Below are 8,125 nucleotides of genomic sequence, written 5' to 3' on the forward strand. Positions count from 1 at the left end.
GGTTGAAAAAATTGGCGCATGCAATTCACATGTTTTTATGTATTCAATAACATAGTTTGTTGGGGTTTATACCAATACCAATCGATTCCCCACTACACAGATAATTTGTATTTGAACATAATTCAACTCCAGACAAATTCTAAATATCAACTACAATATATATTAACATGCCCAACTCGTTAAACAACTATTAACAACAGATAATAATGTAAAGTAAAATTAAACGCATACCACAACACAAAGATATACTGTGGTTCAGTCAATGGTGTCTACTTCTACAAGGGCTAGTTCTTTATAAAGTGGGAAGGAAGATTACAATCTCTCCTTTCAGTCTCTCACCTTACTAGATCACTCTTATCTCTTTACAGTGTTGTCTCTCTGTAAAGGTTATCTCTCAATCTTGATAGCTTTCAAGATTGGGTTTTTCTCTGACTTTTGTGCTGCCTCTCATGTGTTTTATGGGTGTTAGGTTTTGCCAAAAACTATAATTCTTATTGCAAACTCGCGGTCCCAATTTTCTTTTGAAAATAGACTTGGGCGTGGGTCGCGCCTCGGGCAAGACCAAGTCGAGCGCGCGTCACGCTGAAGGTACTAGAAGTCTTCCACGACATGGGCATTGGTCGCGCTCAAACATTTCCACGTAGAATGAAATCCTTTTCTCTCTCCTCATGTGAGGGATAAAGCCAACAATCTCCCCTCCCGAACAGTGAGGGGGGCTTTCTCCATGCAATTTCCAAATCAACAGGAGGAGTGTGCTGCCGTTCCGGCAATAGCACAACAAACATCAAACTTACCTTTTGGTAAGACTTTGGTCATCATATCCGACCCGTTCTTATCGGTATGGATATTCTCGATACACAAATGTTTGTCTTCGAGTACTTCTCTAATCCAATGATAACGCACGTGTATGTGCTTGGATCTAGAATGAAAACTCGGATTCTTGCTCAAAAAGATGGCGCTCTGACTGTCACATAGAACTACAAACTATTTCTGCTTTAGCCTTAGTTCGTCGAAGAACCTCTTCATCCATAGCAACTCTTTGCAACACTCAGTGGCTGTAATATACTCGGCTTCTGTAGTGGAGAAGGCAACACACTTTTGCAACTTTGATTGTCAAGAAACTGCTCCCCCTGCAAAAATAACCAGATAACCGGAGGTAGACTTTATCGAGTCAACATCACCTGCCATGTCTGCATCAGTGTAGCCTTCAAGTAAGGGCTTACTTCCACCAAAGCACAAACATGATTTGGAAGTGCCTTTGAGATATCTCAATATCCACTTAACACCTTCCCAATGCTCTTTTCCCGGATTTGACAGAAATCGGCTTACAACACCAACGGCAAAAGCAATATCTGGTCTTGTACACACCATTGCGTACATCAAGCTGTTCACTACGGATGCATAAGGAATCTTTTCAATCTGACTCTGCTCATGCTCACCCTTTGGACACATCTCTTTGGTCATGCGGGCCGCCACCAAGCGGATAACCGACCCGGCTTTGATCCATGTTGAATCTCTTCAACACCTTCTCAATGTAGCTTTCTTGAGAAAACCACAACTTTCCACTCTTTCTGTCACGAGTGATCCGCATCCCAAGTATTTACTTTGCTTGACCTAAATCCTTCATCTTAAATGACTTACTCAAGTCTTTCTTCAGCTTGGATATCTTGTTGATGTTTGGGCCAACTATCAACATATCATCCACATACAACAATAGCACTATGAAATCCCCATCTAGAAATCTCTGAACAAACACACAATGATCGGAAGCAGACTTCTTGTATCCTTGCTTCGCTATAAAGGAATCAATCTTTATGTATCACTATCTCGGTGCTTGCTTCAACCCATACAAGCTCTTTATCAGCTTGCATACTAGGTGCTCTTTGCCTTTGACCTCAAACCCCTCTGACTGGTCCATGTAGACATCTTTTTCAAGGTCTCCATGAAGAAAAGCTGTCTAAACATCTAGTTGTTCAACCTCAAGGTTCATACTTGTGGTCATACCCAATACCACCCAGATAGAAGTCATCTTCACTACAGGAGAGAAAATCTCATCAATGTCAATCCCTTTCCTTTGATCGAATCCCTTCACAACAAGGCGAGCTTTGTGCCTTGGGTGAAGATTGTTCTCCTCATGCTTGACTTTGTATATTCACTTATTCTTGAGAATTTTTCGTCCTTGTGGTTTCTCAACTAACTCATAAGTGTGATTATTATGCAAAGAATACATCTCGTCATGCATGGCCTTCAACCACTTTTCTTTGTCTGTACCTTCAAGTGCCTCTTGATAGTACATAGGTTCTCCACCATCCAATAGTAGCACGTACGTATGTGGTGGATACCTGGTTGAAGCTAGTCTCTCTCTGTTTGACCTCTTTCCCCCATCTGCTGGTGCCTCAGGAGGATGCACTTCTGCTTGCTTTGGTAGTGGTTCATGCATCTCATCTGCATCTTCTATACCAATAGGTTTTATCCCATCATGAGCAATATGATTCTCATCATGAGCTTCAAACTCATAGTTTTCTGTATTCTCAATGCCTTCTACACGTTCCATAAGAGGAACTTCTGGTTCTGAATCAACAAGATCATTGGTGAAAGCATGTAGCTTCTCACCCTCCTCAAAGTCTACTATGGTTTGGTCTTCCAGGAACATAACATCTCGACTTTGGATTACCTTCTTGTTAATCGGATCATAGAGTTTGTAACCAAACTTTTCATCTCCATAACCCAGAAAAATTCACTGCTTAGCTTTGTCATCAAGCTTGGATCTCTCATCCTTTGAAATATGCACAAATGTCATGCACCCAAATACTCAAGTATCCATAATCAACATCTCTGCCTGACCATACTCTCTATGGATAATCACTATTCAGAGGTTTTGACGGCGATAGGTTGATCACATGCATGGTTGTACGCATTGCTTCTACCCAGTAGGTTCTAGATAGCTTAGAGTGAGATAACATGCATCTCATTCTCTCTACAATGGTACAGTTCATTCTCTCTACTATTCCATTTTGTTGCGGTGTCTTGGGAACGGTCTGCTCATGACGAATCCCATGACTTTGGCAATACTCTTCAAATGGCCCAATGTACTCACTCCCATTATCTGAGCGAATACACTTCAACAACTTCCTAGTCTCTCTTTCCACCATGCTGTGGAATTTCTCAATCACGCCAAGTACTTTATCCTTGGTCTTCAAACTATATGCCCATATCTTTCTTGATGCATCATCAATGAAGGTCACGAAGTATGAAGCTCCCCCATGGGACTTCACTTTTATAGGACTACATAAGTATGTGTTCACTAGTTCAAGGACATTGTCCTTTCTGTGAGACGAGAATCTTTGGAAAGACACCCTGTGTTGCTTTCCTACCAAACAGTGACTACATGTATTTAAATGTGTACCTTTAATGTCTGGAAATGCCTTTTTCTTAGCAAGAACTTCCATCCCTTTTATGCCAATGTGGCACAGTCTCTTGTGCCACAGTTCAGAGGAAGCTTCTTCTTCTGCCGCATTCACTTCTGCTTTACACAAACTAGTCAGTGTTTTGTAAAAAGAGCAAGTTTTCTTCCCTCTGGCTGCTATAATGGAACCTCTGCTTAGTTTCCATACCCTGTTACTAAACGAGTTTACAAAGCCATCGTCATCTAACTTTCCAGCCGAAATTAGGCTTAACCGTATGTCAGGGACATGTCTTACATCCTTGAGTGTCAAGGTGTAGCCAACATTGGTTTCTACATGAACATCTCCAATGCCTATAATCTTCGAGACGCCACTGTTACCCATCCTCACTTTACCATATTCACCACAATTTATAGGTAGTGAAGAATCCCCTATGTGGTGTGACGTGATAGGATGCTCCTGTATCTATCACCCACACACTCTGTATCCTGACATGAGGTACTAAGACAGCACACACCACAATCTGATATAATTTCCACTAGATCGTCGACTAGTGCGGTAGTATCTCTGCCTGTGTTTCCGTTCCTCTACACCATGTCTTCATGTACATAGTTATTCTTCTCATCCATCTTCAGTGTTCTGCACTCATATCTAAAGTGGCCCTTGGTGGCACAATAGTAACATTGCCTCTCTACTTTAGGAGTTCTAACTTTACCCCTAGATTTACTTCTGTCATCACCTCTAGAACGAGATGGTTTTCTGTATCTATCTCTCCCCCGTTTCTCTGTGACAAGGATCTTTGAGCGAGAGGAGCTGCCTTTTGAACTCCTTCTAGTATCCTCATTAAACAAAAATGCGGTAGCCATCTCCATGGTAACTATTCCATCCTTGGCTGCTCCGTGTAGAGAGACTGCTAATATCTCCCAACTTTTTGGTAGAGAGCCTAATAGAAACAAAGCCTTAACTTCATCTCCTAAATCAGTCTTCATCAAATGCATTTGATTGATGGTATTCTGTAATTCATTAAGATGCTCAGACATTGAAGAACCTTCTTGGTACTTCATGTCGGCAAACTTCTTAACGACCAGCACTTTGTTTCCGCCCGACTTCCTCTCGTAGAGGTATTCGAGTTTCTTCCACAAACTGAAGGTTGTAGTCTCTTGAGACACATGTTGAAAGACATTGTCGTCAATCCACTGTCGAATGTATCCAATTGCTTTTCTGTCAAGCTTTTTCCACTCAGCCTCATTAGTCTTTTCTGGTTTTACTCCCTTATTCTCAATGGGTAGTGCTAAGTCCTTGCAGTATAGCAAGTCTTCCATCTTGGCTTTCCAGATGGTGTAGTTCTTCCTATTCATACTCGTCATGCGAGTGTTCACGGAATTGTCCATCTCTACAAGTTATTTCAACTCAAATATTCTCTCAGGAATTTTGTCAAACACCTTCCGACCAAGATTTGGATAACACTTTAGGTTAATCTAACCAAGGCTCTGATATCACTTGTTGGGGTTTATACCAATACCAATCGATTCCCCACTACACAGATAACTTGTATTTGAACACAATTCAACTCCAGACAAATTCTAAATATCAACTACAACCTATAGTAACATGCCCAACTCGCTAAACAACTATTAACAACAGATAATAATGTAAAGCAGAATTAAACACATACCACAACACAAAGATATACCGTGGTTCGGCCAATGGTGCCTACTTCTACAAGAGCTAGTTCTTTATAAAGTGGGAAGGAAGATTACAATCTATCCTTTCAGTCTCTCACCTTACTAAATCACTCTTATATCTTTACAGGGTTGTCTCTCTGTAAAGGTTATCTCTGTAAAGGTTTCTCTGACTTTTGTACTGCCTCTCGTGTGTTTTCTGGGTGTTAGGTTTTGCCAAAAACTCTAACTCTTATTGCAAACTTGTGGTCCCAATTTTCTTCTGAAAATAGACTTGGGCACGGGTCGCGCCTCGGGCAAGACCAAGTCGAGCACGGGTCACGGTGAAGGTATTGGAAGTCTTCCACGGCATGGGCGCGGGTCGCTTTGGTCAGGTTAATCCAATCTGGTCGGCGGCTCAAACATTTCCACGCAGAATGAACTCCTTTTCTCTCTCCTCATGTGAGGGATAAAACCAACATTTTGAACATTAGAAAAACAAAAAACAAACAAACAAACAAACAACAACAAACATTTAAACTAGGTTACCTTGACATGATGTCGAAAAACAAAATTTATGTTGACAAACACTTTTAGATAAGATAGGTGAGCAAAATCATACATTACAACATGAAAAGTTACAATAGTTTCATGAGCTATATTATTTTTTATTTTATTATTATTTTTTGTGGTCTCTTGATCAGTCCCCAAACATGTCTTTTCTTACCTTTACAATGCTTCAATTATGTCATTCTTATATTTAATGAACATCTTTTGCTATCTTTTGCAGGATACATACCATTTAGGATGTATATTACTTAAACGCGTATTTTAATGCAAAAATGATTGCTATTCACGTTGCTTGGGAAGATTCCAATTTAGGTGCAAAAGTGTCGAAAAGTCAAAGTCAACTGTCAAGAACTCATGACTAAAAGCTGAATACCCAAGGACTCAAAGCTAAAAGCTATGGACTCAAAAACTTAAAGCCAAATCAATAATTCAATTATATGGGCTAAAGTCAAAAGCATATATACAAAACTTTATCTTATCCTCAAGATTGTTTCTAGAAGAAATGGCAAATATGTAATTGGTGCCCTATATAAACCAAAGTATGAGGAGAAAGAATTTTACCCTATAATTAATCTTTGGTCATTAGGAGTAGACTATTTATTTTAAATTAATAGTGTAATTTGTTATTTACTTGTTTTCCATTTTTATGCTATTGAAGTTTTAGTTGTTAAATCAAGTTCTTATTATATTCAATACAAGTTTTCAATCTTGTCTTCAACACAGAGTTTTCATTACTTTCTAATATTTGATTTAACCCCAAAAACACTAGTCATACTCATTTAACAAATTCAAATGAATATAACTTTGTAAGCAAGATATCCATCAAAACTATTTTCCATATATATATTTTTTATCAATCAATAGTTTATTTAAAACTTAAACCCATTTTAGATAAAGAACTAGTGTTTCCACCATTAGAACATCAATAACAAAAGTAAATAAATACTATAAAGTTTAGAAAGAGATTTGACAACTGTTCTGGCCCCACAAATATGGCCCAATAAAAGTCTAATTCAATACAAACCCATGCTCATAGCTTATCTATAATAAAGCTTATGCTCATAGCCCAAAAAGCCCATGCTCATAGCTTATCTACAAAAAGCCCACGCTCAAAGCCCATGCTCAGAGCTTATCTATAATAAAGCCCATGCTCAGAGCCCAAAAAGCCCACGCTCAGAACCCATGTTCAGAGCTTATCTACAATAAAGCCCACACTCAGAGCCCATGTTCAAAGCCTATGCTGAAAGCCTACATACCTACACATAAAATCAATATCAATCGCGCACATGTTTTGCGAGTCAAACAACTTCCACAACTTCGTCCACATTCAAGATTCACTTCCATCAACTTCATATCTCCGGCCAGTTCTCCGGCCAGTTCTCCAACTTCATCCCACGATTGGAATATTGGAAAACGAGGAAGTAACTATCACCAATCATACCTATAAAATCCAACCTTCGTCATTTTCCAGAACTATGCAATTGAGACTTGATCCCAATCAAGCAATATCTTTGGGTACGTAGGCAACTTCAAAATCAAAGTCTAGTCTCAACTCTCCCCAACAACCATGTCCTTCGTAATCTCCTCTGAAAAAGATCACTTCCGACCCAACTGGTGCGTTTAGGCAAATCTTGTCGAAACATATTTGGTATCGTCTATGCTCCTACCCTCAACCACAAAACCAAAGTTACGTTAATGGCTTCTCGAAAAACAAACAACGGTAAAAGTTCCCCTCTTTCCGCACAAGTTCAACACTTACCTTCTGCTAGGAATTCACTTTCTAAGTTTGATGGTCCTCGACCATCTGCGACTGAGAGAGTGGATATCCATATTGCGAATCCAACAACTCTGGTCGATCGTCATCTCTAGAGATAGGAAAACGGAAACAACCATCTCAGGAGACAGCTACGACGATTACTTGAAGTTAATTTGGAATCAACGAAACCAACACGTAAGGACAGATGTATTTGGGATCATTTGGACGCTGTTGGGTATAGCCAATCAAAGAATAAAAGCACTTGCTCACGCTCTAAGAGAAATCGTGCGAGTCGATTAAGGAAGGTTGCTCAAAAAAAAAAACTACAATAAGAGTAAGCAGTTCCAACAACACTCAATTTCGAGTGTGATTGTGAGTGAGTCCAGAAACTCTTCTGCTAACTTTGCATGTTAACTTTGCAGCCAATCACTCAACGGAGTGGTTGACAACTCATTAAAGATATGAAGAAAAATAATGTTGGTATAGCCGATCATAGTCGAAAGGCTATAAGATGTCATCTCTCTCTTAGAAAAAATTATCTAGACTCATTGAAGATATGAAGAAAAATAATGTTGGTGTAGCCGATCATAGTCGAAAGGCTATAAGATGTCGGCTCTCTCCTAGAAAAAAATATCTATACTCATCGAAGATATGAAGAAAAATAATGTTGGTGTAGCCGATCATAGCCAAAAGGTTATAAGAGGCCGGCTCTCTCCTAGAAGAAATTATCTGGA

The sequence above is a fragment of the Coptis chinensis genome, chromosome 2 (genome assembly GCF_015680905.1).
Source record: "Coptis chinensis isolate HL-2020 chromosome 2, ASM1568090v1, whole genome shotgun sequence".
NCBI classification, from domain to species: Eukaryota; Viridiplantae; Streptophyta; class Magnoliopsida; order Ranunculales; family Ranunculaceae; genus Coptis; species Coptis chinensis.